Below are 17,260 nucleotides of genomic sequence, written 5' to 3'. Positions count from 1 at the left end.
CAAAGTCGGGCAGGCGGCGCTGGATGTCAGCCTCTGTTAACAGAGTTCCAGACCGGGCATCCACGGAGGTCTTGAGGCCGAGGTGGAACCAGCAAAGTCCGGCAGCCGGCACTTAAGGTCGGCCTCTAACATTTCCCAAGTGTTGAATATTTTCTAAGTATTGATTTTGAATTATTTTCTAAGTGTCAAGCAGGTCAACCATGGAGGTGATGAGGCCGAGAGGGAACCAGCAAAGTCGGGCAGGCGGCGCTGGAGGTCGGCCTCCCTTCTCAGAGTTGCAGACCGGGCATCCACGGAGGTCTTGAGGCCGACAGGGAATCAGCAAAGTCGGGCAGGCGGCGCTGGAGGTCGGCCTCTCTTCTCAGAGTTCCAGACCGGGCATCCACGGAGGTCTTGAGGCCAACAGGGAACCAGCAAAGTCAGGCAGGCGGCGCTGGAGGTCGGCCTCTATTAACAGCGTTCCAGACCGGGCATCCACGGAGGTCTTAAGGCCGAGGGGGAACCAGCAAAGTCGGGCAGCCGGCGCTTAAGGTCGGCCTCTAACATTTCCCAAGTGTTGAATATTTTCTAAGTATTGACTTTGAATTATTTTCTAAGTGTCAAGCAGGTCAACCACAACCATGGAGGTGATGAGGCCGAGAGGGAACCAGCAAAGTTGGGCAGGCAGCACTGGAGGTCGGCCTCTATTCCCAGAGTTCCAGACTGGGCATGCACGGAGGTCTTGAGTCCGAGGGGGAACCGGCAAAGTCGGGCAGCCGGCGCTTAAGGTCGGCCTCTAACATTTCCCAAGTGTTCAATATTTTCTAAGTATTGACTTTGAATTATTTTCTAAATGTCAAGCAGGTCAACCATGGAGGTGAAGAGGCCGAGAGGGAACCAGCAAAGTCGGGCAGGCGGCGCTGGAAGTCGGCCTCTCTTCTCAGTGTTCCAGACCAGGCATCCACGGAGGTCTTGAGGCCGACAGGGAACCAGCAAAATCGGGCAGGCAACGCTGGATGTCAGCCTCTATTAACAGAGTTCCAGACTGGGCATCCACGGAGGTCTTGAGGCCGAGGGGGAACCAGCAAAGTCGGGCAGGCGGCGCTGGAGTTCAGGCTCTAACATTTCCTAAGTGATGAATATTTGAATATTTTCTAAGTGTCAAGCAGGTCACCCATGAAGGTGATGAGGCCGAGAGGGAACCAGCAAAGTTGGGCAGGCGGCGCTGGAGGTCGGCCTCTCTTCTCAGTGTTCCAGACCAGGCATCCACGGAGGTCTTGAGGCCGACAGGGAACCAGCAAAGTCGGGCAGGCAACGCTGGATGTCAGCCTCTATTAACAGAGTTCCAGACTGGGCATCCACGGAGGTCTTGAGGCCGAGGGGGAACCAGCAAAGTCGGGCAGGCGGCGCTGGAGTTCAGCCTCTAACATTTCCCAAGTGTTGAATATTTTCCAAGTGTCAAGCAGGTCACCCATGAAGGTGATGAGGCCGAGAGGGAACCAGCAAAGTTGGGCAGGCGGCGCTGGAAGTCGGCCTCTCTTCTCAGAGTTCCAGACTGGGCATCCACGGAGGTCTTGAGGCCGACAGGGAACCAGCAAAGTCGGGCAGGCGGCGCTGGATGTCAGCCTCTATTAACAGCGTTCCAGACCGGGCATCCACGGAGGTCTTAAGGCCGAGGGGGAACCAGCAAAGTCGGGCAGCCGGCGCTTAAGGTCGGCCTCTAACATTTCCCAAGTGTTGAATATTTTCTAAGTATTGATTTTGAATTATTTTCTAAGTGTCAAGCAGGTCAACCATGGAGGTGATGAGGCCGAGAGGGAACCAGCAAAGTCGGGCAGGCGGCACTGGAGGTCGGCCTCTCTTCTCAGAGTTCCAGACCGGGCATCCACGGAGGTCTTGAGGCCGACAGGGAACCAGCAAAGTCAGGCAGGCAGCACTGGAGGTCGGCCTCTCTTCTCAGAGTTGCAGACCGGGCATCCACGGAGGTCTTGAGGCTGACAGGGAACCAGCAAAGTTGGGCAGGCGGCGCTGGAAGTCAGCCTCTCTTCTCAGAGTTCCAGACCGGGCATCCACGGAGGTCTTGAGGCCGAGGGGGAACCAGCAAAGTCGGGCAGGTGGCGCTTAAGGTCGGCCTCTAACATTTCCCAAGTGTTGAATATTTTCTAAGTGTCAAGCAAGTCACCCATGGAGGTGATGAGGCCGAGAGGGAACCAGCAAAGTTGGGCAGGCGGCGCTGGAGGTCGGCCTCTCTTCTCAGAGTTGCAGACCGGGCATCCACGGAGGTCTTGAGGCTGACAGGGAACCAGCAAAGTCGGGCAGGCGGCGCTGGAGGTCGGCCTCTCTTCTCAGAGTTGCAGACCGGGCATCCACGGAGGTCTTGAGGCTGACAGGGAACCAGCAAAGTCGGGCAGGCGGCGCTGGAGGTCGGCCTCTCTTCTCTGAGTTGCAGACCGGGCATCCACAGAGGTCTTAAGGCCGACAGGGAACCAGCAAAGTCGGGCAGGCAGCGCTGGAGGTCGGCCTCTATTCCCAGAGTTCCAGACTGGGCATCCACGGAGGTCTTGAGGCCAACAGGGAACCAGCAAAGTCGGGCAGCCGGCGCTTAAGGTCGGCCTCTGACATTCCCCAAGTGTTGAATATTTTCTAAGTGTCAAGCAGGTCACCCATGGAGGTGATGAGGCCGACAGGGAACCAGCAAAGTCGGGCAGGCGGCGCTGGAGGTCGGCCTGTCTTCTCAGAGTTCCAGACCGGGCATCCACGGAGGTCTTGAGGCTGAGGGGGAACCAGCAAAGTCGGGCAGGCAGCACTGGAGGTCGGCCTCTCTTCTCAGAGTTCCAGACTGGGCATGCACGGAGGTCTTGAGGCCGAGGGGAACCAGCAAAGTCGGGCAGGCGGCGCTTAAGGTCGGCCTCTAACATTTCCCAAGTGTTGAATATTTTCTAAGTGTCAAGCAGGTCACCCACGGAGGTGATGAGGCCGACAGGGAACCAGCAAAGTCGGCCAGGCGGCGCTGGAGGTCGGCCTCTAACATTTCCCAAGTGTTGAATATTTTCTAAGTATTGACTTTGAATTATTTTCTAAGTGTCAAGCAGGTCAACCATGGAGGTGATGAGGCGCTGGAGGTCGGCCTCTCTTCTCAGAGTTGCAGACCGGGCATCCACGGAGGTCTTGAGGCTGACAGGGAACCAGCAAAGTCGGGCAGGTGGCGCTGGATGTCAGCCTCTGTTAACAGAGTTCCAGACCGGGCATCCACGGAGGTCTTGAGGCCGAGGGAAACCAGCAAAGTCGGGCAGGCGGCGCTTAAGGTCGGCCTCTAACATTTCCCAAGTGTTGAATATTTTCTAAGTGTCAAGCAGGTCACCCATGGAGGTGATGAGGCCGACAGGGAACCAGCAAAGTCGGGCAGGCGGCGCTGGAGGTCGGCCTCTAACATTTCCCAAGTGTTGAATATTTTCTAAGTATTGACTTTGAATTATTTTCTAAGTGTCAAGCAGGTCAACCATGGAGGTGATGAGGCGCTGGAGGTCGGCCTCTCTTCTCAGAGTTCCAGACCGGGCATCCACGGAGGTCTTGAGGCCGAGGGGGAACCAGCAAAGTCGGGCAGCCGGCGCTTAAGGTCGGCCTCTAACATTTCCCAAGTGTTGAATATTTTCTAAGTGTCAAGCAGGTCACCCATGGAGGTGATGAGGCCGAGAGGGAACCAGCAAAGTCGGGCAGCCGGCGCTTAAGGTCGGCCTCTAACATTTCCCAAGTGTTGAATATTTTCTAAGTGTCAAGCAGATCACCCATGGAGGTGATGAGGCCGACAGGGAACCAGAAAAGTCGGGCAGGCGGCGCTGGAGGTCGGCCTCTCTTCTCAGAGTTCCAGACCGGGCATCCACGGAGGTCTTGAAGCCGAGGGGGAACCAACAAAGTCGGGCAGGCAGCACTGGAGGTCGGCCTCTATTCCCAGAGTTCCAGACTGGGCATGCACGGAGGTCTTGAGGCCGAGGGGGAACCAGCAAAGTCGGGCAGCCGGCGCTTAAGGTCGGCCTCTAACATTTCCCAAGTGTTGAATATTTTCTAAGTATTGACTTTGAATTATTTTCTAAGTGTCAAGCAGGTCAACCATGGAGGTGATGAGGCGCTCGAGGTCGGCCTCTCTTCTCAGAGTTCCAGACCGGGCATCCACGGAGGTCTTGAGGCCGAGGGGGAACCAGCAAAGTCGGGCAGGCAGCACTGGAGGTCGGCCTCTATTCCCAGAGTTCCAGACCAGGCATCCACGGAGGTCTTGAGGCTGACAGGGAACCAGCAAAGTTGGGCAGGCGGCACTGGAAGTCGGCCTCTCTTCTCAGAGTTCCAGACTGGGCATCCACGGAGGTCTTGAGGCCGACAGGGAACCAGCAAAGTCGGGCAGGCAGCACTGGAGGTCGGCCTCTATTCCCAGAGTTCCAGACCAGGCATCCATGGAGGTCTTGAGGCTGACAGGGAACCAGCAAAGTTGGGCAGGCGGCACTGGAAGTCGGCCTCTCTTCTCAGAGTTCCAGACCGGGCATCCACGGAGGTCTTAAGGCCGAGGGGGAAGCAGCAAAGTCGGGCAGCCGGCGCTTAAGGTCGGCCTCTAACATTTCCCAAGTGTTGAATATTTTCTAAGTATTGACTTTGAATTATTTTCTAAGTGTCAAGCAGGTCAACCATGGAGGTGATGAGGCCGAGAGGGAACCAGCAAAGTTGGGCAGCCGTTCTTAGTTGTTGGAGCGATTTGTCTGGTTAATTCCGATAACGAACGAGACTCCGGCATGCTAAATAGTTACGCGGCCCCCGAGCGGTCGGCGTTCAACTTCTTAGAGGGACAAGTGGCGCTCAGCCACGCGAGATTACCCGTGCCGAGAGGCGCGGGTAACCCTATCAACCCCACTCGTGATAGGGACTGGGGACTGCAATTAATTCCCACCAACGAGGAATTCCCAGTAAGCGCGAGTAATAATAATAATAAATTTTATTTCAAGCGCCCGGAGCGCAGGTTCGTTATCAGCCAGGGGCTCCCAACCCCGAAATGGTTAAACAAAATGGGTCCCGGAAGAGGGATGACGCGGGGACCCGAAAATGGAATCGCTGACGGGAGGATGACCGAACGTCTCTGGGTCAGAAGCCCACTCAGTCAGTTTGCAGGGATTAGCACAAACGAGTGGAAGAAAGACACAGCCGCCCAGTACGAGAGGAACCGCATGTTCAGACATTTGGTGCGTGCGTTTGGCAGAGGAGCCAATGGTGCGAGGCTACCATCTGCGGAATTATGACTGAACGCCTCTAAATCAGAATCCCGTGCCGTGCCGATACCGTGGCGCCGGGGCCTCACGGCTGGCCAAGGTTAGCAGCGGGAGGTCCCCAAGGCCCAAGGGGACAGTGACGAGGCTTTCCAGCGAGTCGCCGACAAGCTCGGGCGCAAGCCCACGGTCCGACAGATCAAGTTCGAATGGGCGGCCCTCAAACGCACGCACGTACGTCTGCCTGGAGCCGGGCAGGCCCGCCCGGCCCCCCGCCGAAGGGTCCGCCAAGATGAGCCAGGCGCCGTGCACGAACCAAGAAAGCCTGGGGAGCCGCTAAGCCAACCTGGCTCAACTTAAGGCAAGCCCCCCCGGGCGGGCTCGGGCCGTGACGCGCGCACGCCAGAAACGGGGTACGGCCGCAACCCGCGGAGACACGAGCCCTGGCCACTAGGCTGGCCCGTCAGTCCGCAGCGTGCTCGCGGGCGGACCCGGCCGCTCGGCGCCACGTCCCGGGGACGTCGGCGGCGCGGACGACTCGGACGCCGATGGCGGGACTCCGCGCCTGGCCACGGCGGCGCCCTGGGTCCGCCGCCCGCGGGTCGCACCGCGGCCCACTGACCCCGTGACCGCGAGGCGGTCGGGAAGCGAGGTCCGCGCGGTCTGCCCCAAGCCGGTGCCTCGGAGTCGCGCGCCTGCGGGACCTAGGCGGCCTGGGGACCCTCGGGTGCACCGCAATTAGCGCGGGCCCTGAAGCGCCGCGGGCGCAGGATCTGGCGCGCTGATCGTGGCTCCAACGTGAGCCTGGAGCCAGGCGGTTACGCTGGAACTGACGACGGGATAGGCCAGGCTACAGGCCGCTGCCCGGCCGGATGTTACCAGACAGTTTCCGGCCATCTAGGCCGATGTCACCTGAGTCCACGCTGGTAGCTGGGTGACTATCTCTAGGCACGTGTCGCTAGCGCCCCTCGCGTGGCCCGGCCAAGCGAGGCCACGGCCACTATGCGCTGCGCGACTAAGCATCCCTGACCCGCGTTTGGTTACGGACCACAGTCAAGGGCCTCTGCAGTGCTGCCTTGAATCCCACCGACGCCTCGTCACGGGCCGCGAGTCCGGGGCCGCGGATCCAGCCGCGAGCGGGCGCTGCGGCGCGCCCGCCGCGGCGCGCAGGCGACGAGCGCAAGGGAATTCGGGGACGTCGAACCCGCGGCAGTGCGGTCAGAGATGCCCTCTGGACCTCTGAGGGGTGGGGTCACTCTGGCGTGCCTCGCGCCCAGGGAAGTGCGTCACGCTGTGGAGTCACTGGGTAAACTGCCGACAAGCCTGGCGAGTCGACTGCCCGTGATTGCTGCCCAACTTGATGCAGAGCAACCGAGCGGTGCGGCCAGCTGGCCTTCGGTCACCGGTAGCGGTACACAGCGGGTAGGCTCCGAGGCGGCCCGACGGCTGAGGACCGCACACGCTACGGCCATGCCATGCACTCCGGGCCCTGACCAAGGCGACGTCCAGGGTATCCGCAGCCGGCGGACCGGGGAGCATCGATGACGATGGCCGCGATAACCACCGGCGGCGTGGACGGCTGTCGCTGGCCAGCTCGGCCTGTCCCTCGTCCACCCTCGACGCAACGGCGTGGGCCAGTTAGGGAGCGTCGCCGCCATTCGGGGCCCGACGGCCTCCCGGCATCGGCGCCTCAATCCGCATCGCGAGGCCCAGCGGTACGAGGCGGTCGGCAGCCGCGTACCGAGCAAGCTCGGCAGGCTTAGGCCCAGATTGAGCGGACCGGGGCAGTCGGAAGCGCCGCCCTGGAGCCTAGTGAGGTACCGACCATCCCGCCGCTCGACGCGCGAGGCCATCGCACCGGGTGAACGCCGCCGGGGCACAGTGCACAGGCCCACGTGAAGACGCACCGCGGACGCCCGGACATGAGCACCCCTAGCCGAACTCCCATGCCTATGCTCCAGGAGCGAACAGCGCATGCCCTGGGCCAGGGACCAGCTGGCCCCTTCCGAAGGAATGGAGCACCGACAAGCTTCCGTCGAATAGCGTGCGCCACGCCACCGCCAGCATCAGCCTGACGCGAACCCGTCTGTGCCACAAGTGGCGACACCGTAGGCCAGGGGCATTCCCCAGGACCCCGCGTCAACAAATGGCTGCCTGCAAGCACTCCGACGTTCGCCGCGTGGCACAGGACTCTACCATGGCACACCGGAAGCCACACGATGCCATGACCACGTGCATCCGGGCTGACCCAGACGCAGCGCCCGAGCTGCCGGCGTCCCTGGCAGCCCCACGATAGCCCGCGGTGACTCCGGCATCCTGGACAGACCAAACGCCAGCCGCCAGGCCCCATCGACTGCCAAGACAGGATCCCGGGGCGAGAGACGGTGCCAGGACGGGACCTGAACATCGGACCTCTGATGAGTCGGCCGCGTGAGGAGACCTGCGAAGCTCAGACTTGCCAAGATGCCTCACCAGGGATCCGACCAGCCCTTAGGCCCGAGCCGGCGGCGGACCTAACGATACCGTCACTCGCACGTCGACACGCGCAGCAGAGTTGCAGGCGGACAAGGAACCAGCCGGCTGGAACGGTGCAGTGAGCAGTGAGAGCACTTTCGCTAACCTGGCCAGTGGACGCACGCTCCCTGAGCGTAGGAACGAGGAGAATCTGAACAGCCCGACTGGCGGCCTGAGAATACCAACCGGAATAGCCTCGACGGACGTCGGTTTGGGAGTCCATGGACCCCATGCCTGCGGCCACCGGCGAGTCGCATATCTCGCGAACACTCGGCTTATAGCGGTAGACCACGACATCCACGGGATCGAGTCTGGCAGGCTGCCTTGAGACCGGATGCCGCGGCTGGATGGCCATACGACCATGCACGGGCCCGCATGTTGCCATAAACGCGATTGGACACGATGCGCCCACTGGCGGGTAACCCATTACCTCCGCGGAAACCTTGGGCTGGGCGTCGGCCGCCCTGCCGGCCAAGGCCTAGGCCCAAACGGTGCCCGATCAATTCTCGCTGCCGGCTATCTTGCGGCACTGAGGAGACTCCCGCACCATTAGGTCCCAGAGCAACCGGCTAGAGGGTGCACCAACGGCTCCATCGGACAGCGTGTAACGGCACTTTCGGTCCGACCGCAGGATCCGGCTGCTTCATGACGGTCCGTGGAGACGGTTGCCGGCACTGGACTAGACGGCATGAGGGTATGCGAGTCACCGGAGCACTGCTGGCTGGCCGTGGACGCCAGCTCGACCTCGCTGCCAGAAAATGGTCGAGAATCCGGGCGGGGTAGAGCTCGACCGTGCATCTGGACAGCCGCCCATGCCGCTTGGCCCGTGACGGGATGCCGACGGAGACGAGTACGTGACCTCGCACCTCTTCATGGGAGGGCCGTTTGGGCTGACGGAATGAGCGACTGGTGCGGAGCCACGAGCTCCCGCCCAAGCGAATCGGGCCTGTGAGAGGCTCCGATGGACACCGGCATGCTCTAAGCCAGGAGCCGGTGTGGTTGGTAAACCTATGCAGCAGCATGCCAGGTCCCCAGCACCCGATTGCCAACCACTCGGACATGGCTATAGCACCTGGAGAATTCCTCGCCCTAGACGGGAGTGCGCCTAGCGGGGTGACACGTGAGATGGAGCAGCCGCGCAGTCTCCGGCCAGGCCCACATCGGGCGCCGCCTGCAGGCTGCTTCCGCGCGCCCGCCTGCAGGGGTGGGCCGGTCATGGGTCGTAGGCCTGCGGCGAGTCAGGGCAGCCAGCCCGTTCGAACACGCGGCCAGGGTCCGACCCCGCAAGCATGGTGCCTGGAAGGCCCGACGCGCACGCAGGAAGCATGGACCCGGGGCGGCCCGGGATCGTGGGCCCTGCGTGGAGTCCGCGGCTCCGCGGCCGGCGCCCTCGAACGGCCCCGCCGCCTGCGGTCCGGGAGTGGAGCGAGCGCCGCGATGGGCACCCAAACCAGGTGCATGACGGGGCCCAGGAGCACGAAGCCGGACTCGGGGGGCCCAGGCGCCGAGACACGGCTCCGCCGAGCGAGGGGCCGAGCAGGTAGTCCACTAGGCGGTCGAGTTGACTCCAGGTCAAGGCCTAGCCCGCTGCAAGTCGTCAACCCGGTGAGCCAAGACAGGCTGCCTGGGCAGGACAGTGACGGCCTCGACTGCTCAGGCGTTAGGCTAAGATCGGCCGCTCGCGGTGAGAGTCGCCCGGGGCGCCCTTGTAGCGGCTGCGCGTCTCAGGATGCCGTGACGCCACGGGTTGGCCGGGCCAGCGCGCTTGGCCCTGACACAGGCCCGTCCGACCCGCCAGTTCAGGGCGGGACTCACCCGCCGGCCGAGCCGACCCCGGGGACCGGACGGTCGGGCGCGGGTGTCGGCGCGGGTGTCCGGCGGCGACCCGGCCGCCGCCCCTGCCCGGCGCGTCCGCGCGCCGTCGCGGGTGCCACGCGGCGCCGCCCCCGTCCCGGGGCAGGCCGGCGGGCGAGGCACGGTGGTCCGGCGGCGGTCGCTGCGGAGCCTCGGCGCGCCTGCAGTCGCAATACGGCGGATCCGTCGGTCCGAACGCATTCCTAGCAACGCATGCGCATGACCCCTTATGGCCCAGAGGTGGGGTGGACGGCGGTCTGTCCGGCTGATGGGCCGCAGGACTTGGAGAGCGCGTGGGAACGAGGCGGAGTAACTTACCGCTGCGACGGCCGGGGTCCGGGCCGCCCTGGCCTGGGCCCGGTGGGTCAGCGCCGTAATTCCGGCGGGCCTGCTCGGAGTCCTGCACGCTCACGGGGTGGCGGTCGGCGCGGGGCTCCGAGTGAGCCTACTCCTACCGCCCCGCGCGCCCGCGGCGCGTCACGCCGGGCCCTCTGCCGCACAACTCGTGACGCGCCTGATCTGCGTTCTGGGAATGGGGCGAGCGGGTACCCAGCGTCTGCCAGCCCTGAGTCTCTGAACGTGACCAGCCTCGAACAGATGACTATAACGAGGGACAAGGCCAGCCATGACAGATGCTGCGATCTACGCATCCAGCTGAGTACTAGGCCAGTATGGGCGACATCAATCGGTAACGCCTCACTGCCCCGGACTGGCAGCGCCGTAGAGGGAACCATTCATCCACTGTCTCGACTGCGATGGCCTCGGTTGCTGGCTCGCCTGACGTAGGCAGGGCGTCTCCTAGCGAGCCAGGTGCGGTAAACTGGACATGGCACCCCGATCAGAGCCGAGCTGCCCATGCAACGGGACCTGAAAGGGGGGGCCGATGCTGCCCAGATTGCACTCCGCGTTCCCCTCGTGGGACCTAGTCAGCCCCGCATCAGAGACAGGCATGACGCGGCCGCGAGCGCATCGCGCGACGCCGACGTAAGATCCCGCAAGCATCGAAGCCGCGGCCAAGACCATCGCTCCAGAGTGGCTACCTCGGGGACCTCGGTTAGCGATGGGCGCAGTCACGGGCCACACCGAGCTCCAGCAGTGGACTGGCAAGATAGCACCGGCAGGCCCGGACCGACGGCCCGCCGAACCCCGGCTACCGGCAAATCGGTGACGCGACACTACGTGCAGCCAAGCCTCTGATGGGACGCGATGATCAGCAGGGCCAGCAGGCCGCGTACCCAGGGGCCCCGGCCAGGCACTCAGTGGCTAACCTCGGATCGCCACGGACGAGCTGGCAGAGACCCCGTCGAGTCCCAGGCGAGCAAGTCCACGGCCTAGGCAAGCCACCGGCGAGCAGGCGGACGCTGGGAGCGCTTAGAGCCGATGACAGGCCACCCAAGGCCACCGGCAGGACGCGACCTGCAACGACGGGCGGCTCGGCACGCTCCCACGCCCCAGGCGCAAGGCCGCGAGGCCCCGGAGAACATCGCGCGAGACACTGGAAGGATCACCAGCACGCCGAGCTGACCAGCCCCGGGCTAGGTCCCCAGGGACGAACGCCCGATGCCCGGAGGCCATCGGCCAGGCCACACGAGGCGCACTCCGGGAACTCAGTGCGCCGATCGTTCCAACTCGCGCGCCATCTCTGACACCATCGACCTGCCAGCCTGACACTGGCACCCGACTCCGGAAGATGCCCCAGACACTTAAGGACCGCGGGCGATCTGCACACCGCCGACCAGCACCCAGCCCGACAGCCAGCATCGAGCCGAACACCGCGTGACGTCTTACCACTGGTAGCGACAACCCGACCAGTAGACTGCCTGACCGGATTCAGCCCTAGACCGTAGACCCGGCGGGCGTAGAACCACTGCATGCACTTCACACGGTCGGCAAGAGCATCTTGGCGTAGACTATACGACCGAGGCTACTCGCTTCACGCGAGAAGGCTTCTTTGGAGTAGGCGATTGCCGCGGACCGTGCTAACATAGTCCTGGACTATCAGCGAGTTGCGGCCGATCGATTTGATGCTGGCATGGCTTCTGACTGCGACAAGGTCGAACGGGCCAGGCCATTGGAGCCCGTCACCTCGCCGGGACCTGTACATACCCTAGCCGTCGTGCCAGTGGAGAAACTGGACCCCAGACTGTCGGGGATGAAAACATGCGGAGAATCCGTGGGGGGGGTGTTAAGCAGGGACCTGTGCATCTCTCCGATGGCATGGCCACGGTTCTCCGGACCTGCTTGACAGGCCGATTGCCGACTGCGGCAGCGCCAATTGCTACTGGATCCCGACACTGTGCTGTAGCCTGAATCAGTTGGTACATCTGCGGAGCCCAGACTGGCCGTCACGGAAGATCCTTAGCATACCGGTTGCGTAGCTAACCAAGATGGCCAAAGGCCGGGTCTCATTGCTGCGAGCAGGCGCTCTCCATGACGCGGATGACAAACTGCCTGGCGGAGGCAGAGCGGGCCGGCACTCAGCCGAATAGGGTCTCAAATCGGCTGCCACTCTGGGAGCCGCGCGCTCACGTGCCGCCAGCGCCAGGCACCACCGTACGGCCTTGGGCGGACCGGCAGTGAGGTGCCGCGGCCAGACGATCGAGCCTCGGCCAGAGTCGTGCACGGAGCACTTTCCCGTCGGGCGGGGCCTCCTTGCGCACCGCCGCTGAGCCAGTGGCCTGGCAGCATGGCCCGGCTCGGCCGCGAGTGGACCGTCCATGGAGCCGGGGCGTCGAGCGACTCCGCCGTGGCTGGACCAAGCGACTTCCGCGGGGATCCTACCCGACAACGGATCTGCGGGTCGGCGCTACAGTCCGGCAAGCTGTGCCTGCGGGGACAATGACGATGACGCCAGGCACAGTGCAGGGCCTGAGTCGGGGTACCGCATGCACTTGCCTCCGGACTGGGCCCGTGCGAGGCGGATCACCGCGTAGCGGCCGCGAGGCAGCGGTGTCGACGCGCTCAGATGTGCACACCGCAGAGCAAGGTCCCGTGCTGGACCAAGATGTTCAAAGCAGGTGATGCGTCCACAGTCTGCCATCGGGTGTGCTAGCCGCGGCATGTGACAGGGGCGCCTGACGCAGGTGGGCCCTGCGGCAGCCCGTCCGGGGCCGCCCTCGCGTGGGCCGGCCCGTCCGGCGCCGCGCTAGCGGCACGCGCCACGCGGGCAGCGGGGACCGATCCGGCCGGCGGCAGCTGCGGGACGGCGCACCGACGGCAGAGGGTCCACGATCGTCCCGCCGGATCGAAGCAGCTAAACCAGCGTCCGACGACGTGTGCGATGGGAAGTCCCTGAGTCGGTGGGCCGTGGGCCGCGCCGATCGGGGTCGCGACCACGGGCCGCTAGCGAGCCTGGGATCGGGACGGCCCGGCGGCAGGGCGCGAGACGGTAGCCCCGCCCTGCGTGAAGGCGTGACCAAGGACACTGGGACAATCACGATACTGCTGGTCTAGGTAGCCGCCAAGTCTAGGGGAAGACCTGCAGCGTGACCGGTCCCGCTAGCGACAGCTGCTCGTGCCTCGTGCGGTGGAGCGAGCATGCCACCTGAGCGATCGCTTCGAATCCGGAGGAAGTAGGGACTGCTCCGGTCGGCTGCGGAGCGTCCGACCGGGCCGCTTCGCGGACCATCACCTCGGGTCAGCGTTCCGGTCGCGGCCTCGAGCCCGGCGCTCGCGGTGCCGGCGCGCTCCGAGGCTCCCTCGCGCGGTCGCTGCGCCCTCCGGGCTAAGCGGCCGGGCTGAAGGCGTCGGATGCGGTCGCCGGGGCGACGGCAGCGACTCCGGGCCGCTCGCGGCGGGTTCTCACCGCCGGCCGTCGGGCCCTCCGCCTGCCTCGGAGCGGTGCACCGGGTCGATCCGGGTCGGCGGGTCTCGGCTCCGGGCCGCGGCGGCGCTGTACTCGTGACGTGCCAGATGCGCGATGAAGGTGCCAAGCCGCGCGTACCCGAGGTCGGGCCTGTGGCAGCGCGTCAGGCGTCTCCCGTGCACGGCAGCCCTGTAAGTGGCTAAATGCGACCCGGGCAACACGGCTGCTGTGAGACCATGCATCTGTAACAGGCCGCGGGCGTTGGCGTGCGGCCCAGGTGCTCTATCCGTTAGTCCAGACGCCGCCGCGGTAGCATCAGACTCGGACCTGTCCACGGCGGCGCCGTGGCCAGGGCCCACGTGAGATACCGTACCACTCTGCGCCACACCTCATGAGCCCGGGAGTAGGGACGACCGTGTTAGACTCACATGGCCGACGCCCTTGCTCACGGCGCACCCTGTCGGTACACAATCTTCAGCCATCACGCGAGCCACGAGCGGACCGTGCGGTAGGGCCCAAGCGGTACCCTGCGCACCTAGTGCACCCTGCTGCAACATGCCCGGATGTAGCACCCACCGACTGGAAAGGGCAGCCCTTGGCCAGTGACTGTCTCCTGCCGAGGACTGTCAGTGTCGACAGTGGCATCGTGCCCTGCGCAGGCCTGTCGCTGCCCATCAGGGCCACTCCGGGCCTGCAAGGCCTGAACTCCGGACCTCAATGGCCGGTCGGTTCCTCTCCGATGCCTGCGCTCGACGAAGGCGCCGCTCGCATGCCGAGCAATCCCGCGCGACGGACCCGTGAAGTGCAACGGAGCCACCCAGAGCCGCATGCAGCCAACCCCGACGCAGAGCTTCCGAGCAGGCATAGGACGCCCCGTCAGATTGCAGGGGCCCTCAGAGCGCCCAGGCACCGGCACAGGAATCACCGATGAGGCCGATGAGCCGGCACGGAACCCGCCACCGGTCGCGCCAGTCAAACCGGACTGCGCAGCCACAGAACGCGATGCCAGACCAACGCCGGCGTCGCCTGGCCGCGCTCTGCCGCCGTACAAGTGGCGTCGGGCCCGCTGTCACGACGCCCCACAGGCGTCAACGGTCGGCAAATTGACCCACCGGCGAGCGATCCAGGAGCGCCAGAGGCCTCGGCTCAGCCACATGAGCCACAGGCGGGCGCGGCACAGAGCATACGGGCGACTCTACCATCGAACGACTCGACAGCCCGGCGGTGTCTAAGCCGGCCACTGAGATGCAGAACTGCCCGAGCCACGCCAGAGCACCGAGGCACCCGGATCGGGGAGCCGCAACGCCTGCCTCGGGCGATGCATACATCCGGACGCTGACGACACGCTCAAGTGCGTCTCGCGACCATCCACGCGTGGCAGACACGCTAGCCGCAGGCGACCACGCCAGCCGACGATTCAGCCATGGCGCGATCCAGCCTGACCGGCGACATTTCGACTGCCGTCACCGCGTGACACCACCGCTCGAACGTCGCCTGCGCTGATCGCCAGACTGGAACACTGTCCCAGCAGACGCGAACACGGCCACGCCCCGCTCAGTCAGCCTCTTGAGGGCTTTCTCTAGAGTGCTACTAGTACATAGCGACTCACCTAGCTCCCTTCAAGTCCGAAGCTGCAGGATGACTTCGGCGGATAGTCGCTAAACCTAGTTTGGACTTCACATGCTTCGGTCGCCGAAGGAGATCTGGCAGTGGCTTCATTACGTTGCAGCCTTCCACCGATTAGACCAACTGCACCATTGAGAGCCCTAACCGGGTCGGAGTTGAAAGCATATCCGAGTGATCAGCATGTACACAATGCCACCAGATTGTGACGGGAGTAAAGAATCGCGGATGACCCGGTGGTAGGTGGGTTTGAAGCAGGGTGACCCGTTCACCTGTTGCTCAAGATGGACCCCTTCTGGCCTCGCTTGAACGAGGGATTTGGCCTACTGCTGGGACCGAGAATTAGCTCCCTGGCTTCGCCGAGGACTTGTCTTGTTGGCTCGTCATTGTGACATGGCGGCCCACTGGCCGTTCTGATGATGCACGGTCGAAACCATCATTGAGCGTGTCGTCGCCTTGGCGAGGCACTTCGTCGTCTGCCACAGTAGGGCCAGGGTCCGGTTCACCTGTCGAGCATGCGGTAAAACCTCGGACAAGAGCCACCCCATCGCCTGCCACTTGCCCAAATGCAAACCCCGGGGACCTGAAACAGGGGGGGCCCATGCGTGCCCAGATTGCTACCGGCGGTTCCCCTCCGTGAGGAGCCTCTCTCAGCATAGGAGACAGGCACACCCCGCGGCATGGAGCCGCATCGACCGACGAGCCCCCAGATCCAGGTGGACATGGTCCCCCAGCTCAAGAGCGATTCTCAGAGACATCGTGCAGGCCCAGGGGGAAAACGACGATGCATTCCGAAGAGTGGCCGATGAGCTCGGCCGTGAACCCACGGTCCGGCAAATTAAGTTGGAATGGGCGGCCCTCAAACGTGCCTAAGCCACCACCCTAGAGCGTCAAACCGCGTTGTGGGCCAAGATTAAGAGCACCGTGCAGTTCGGACCCAGGGGCCCCCGCCCCCCCCCCCCCCGGCTCGAGCTAAATCGGAATTCCTCGACAAACTGACGAGTGCGATCGGGGACGCCGCTGATAGCGAGTCAAGGGCTCTCAAGGCCGCAATTGTAGCCACCGGCAGGGAAGCGAGGCGGAAGCTGAGGGCGCTCTTGAGAGCCATGACACTTCCCATCCCTACCACCAACGAGCGCTCAACGAGGCGCGGGCCCCGGCCGTATCCAGTCAACGCCCCGGCACGAAGGAACAGGCGGAAGAATACATACCGACGCCAACAGGAACAATACCAAGACGCCCGGCGTTGTCTCGCCCAGGCCATCCTCGATGGGAGCGAACGGCCCGGATGCCCGGTGGCCATGGAGACACTAGAGGCCCACTTCCGGGATAGGTGGAGCCGCCGACACAGCTTCCTTAAGCTCGGTCGGTTTCGTTCCGACACCATCGCCGACAACAGCCTGCTGTGCGAACCCATCCGTACCTCCGAAGTCGCCAGACACCTTAAGGCCATGCGGGGCGAATCTGCCCCAGGACCTGACAGGGTCACCAAAGCCCTGCTCATGCAGCACGACCGACAATACACCGCGTTGGCTTCGATCTTCACCACCTGGCTGGCGAGCGGAACCACCCCGGCCAGCTTGAAACGTTGTCGCACTACGCTGATCCCCAAGACCGAAGACCCGGCCGAGCTATGGGCTGTAACCAACTGGCGCCCGATCACGATCAGCTCCGTCTTGATGAGGCTATTCTCTAGGATAGTAACTAAACGACTCACCCTAGCATGCCCCTTTCATCCAAGACAGAAAGGCTTCTCGGCGGGAGTAGACGGTTGCGGCGAGAACCTTACGATATTGGACTTCATCATTCGCAGTTCGGTCCGCCGGAAGGATGATCTGGCAGTGGTCTTCATTGACTTTGCCAAGGCCTTCGACACGGTAGACCACTGCCACATATTGAGAGCCCTAAACCGGGTCGGAGTTGATAAGCATATCCGCGAGCTGATCAGGCACATGTACGACAACTGCACCACCCAGATTGTGTGCGGGAGTAAGGAATCCCGGATGAACCGGATGGAGGTGGGTGTTAAGCAGGGTGACCCGATGTCACCTTTTCTCTTCAACCTGGCAGTGGACCCGCTTCTGGCCTCGCTTGAACGAGGGGAATTTGGCCTCGACTGGGGAGGCCTGAAATTAGCTACCCTGGCCTTCGCCGACGATCTTGTCTTGGTGAGTGGCTCGTATTGTGACATGGCGGCCCAACTGGCCGTTCTAGATAGATTTTGCAGATACACCGGTTT

This window comes from Hippocampus bargibanti, linkage group LG19, assembly GCF_051943395.1.
Source record: "Hippocampus bargibanti isolate YZ-2025 linkage group LG19, ASM5194339v1, whole genome shotgun sequence".
Taxonomy (NCBI): domain Eukaryota; kingdom Metazoa; phylum Chordata; class Actinopteri; order Syngnathiformes; family Syngnathidae; genus Hippocampus; species Hippocampus bargibanti.
The sequence above is the reverse complement of the archived record's forward strand: the minus strand, read 5'-3'. Positions refer to the sequence as shown.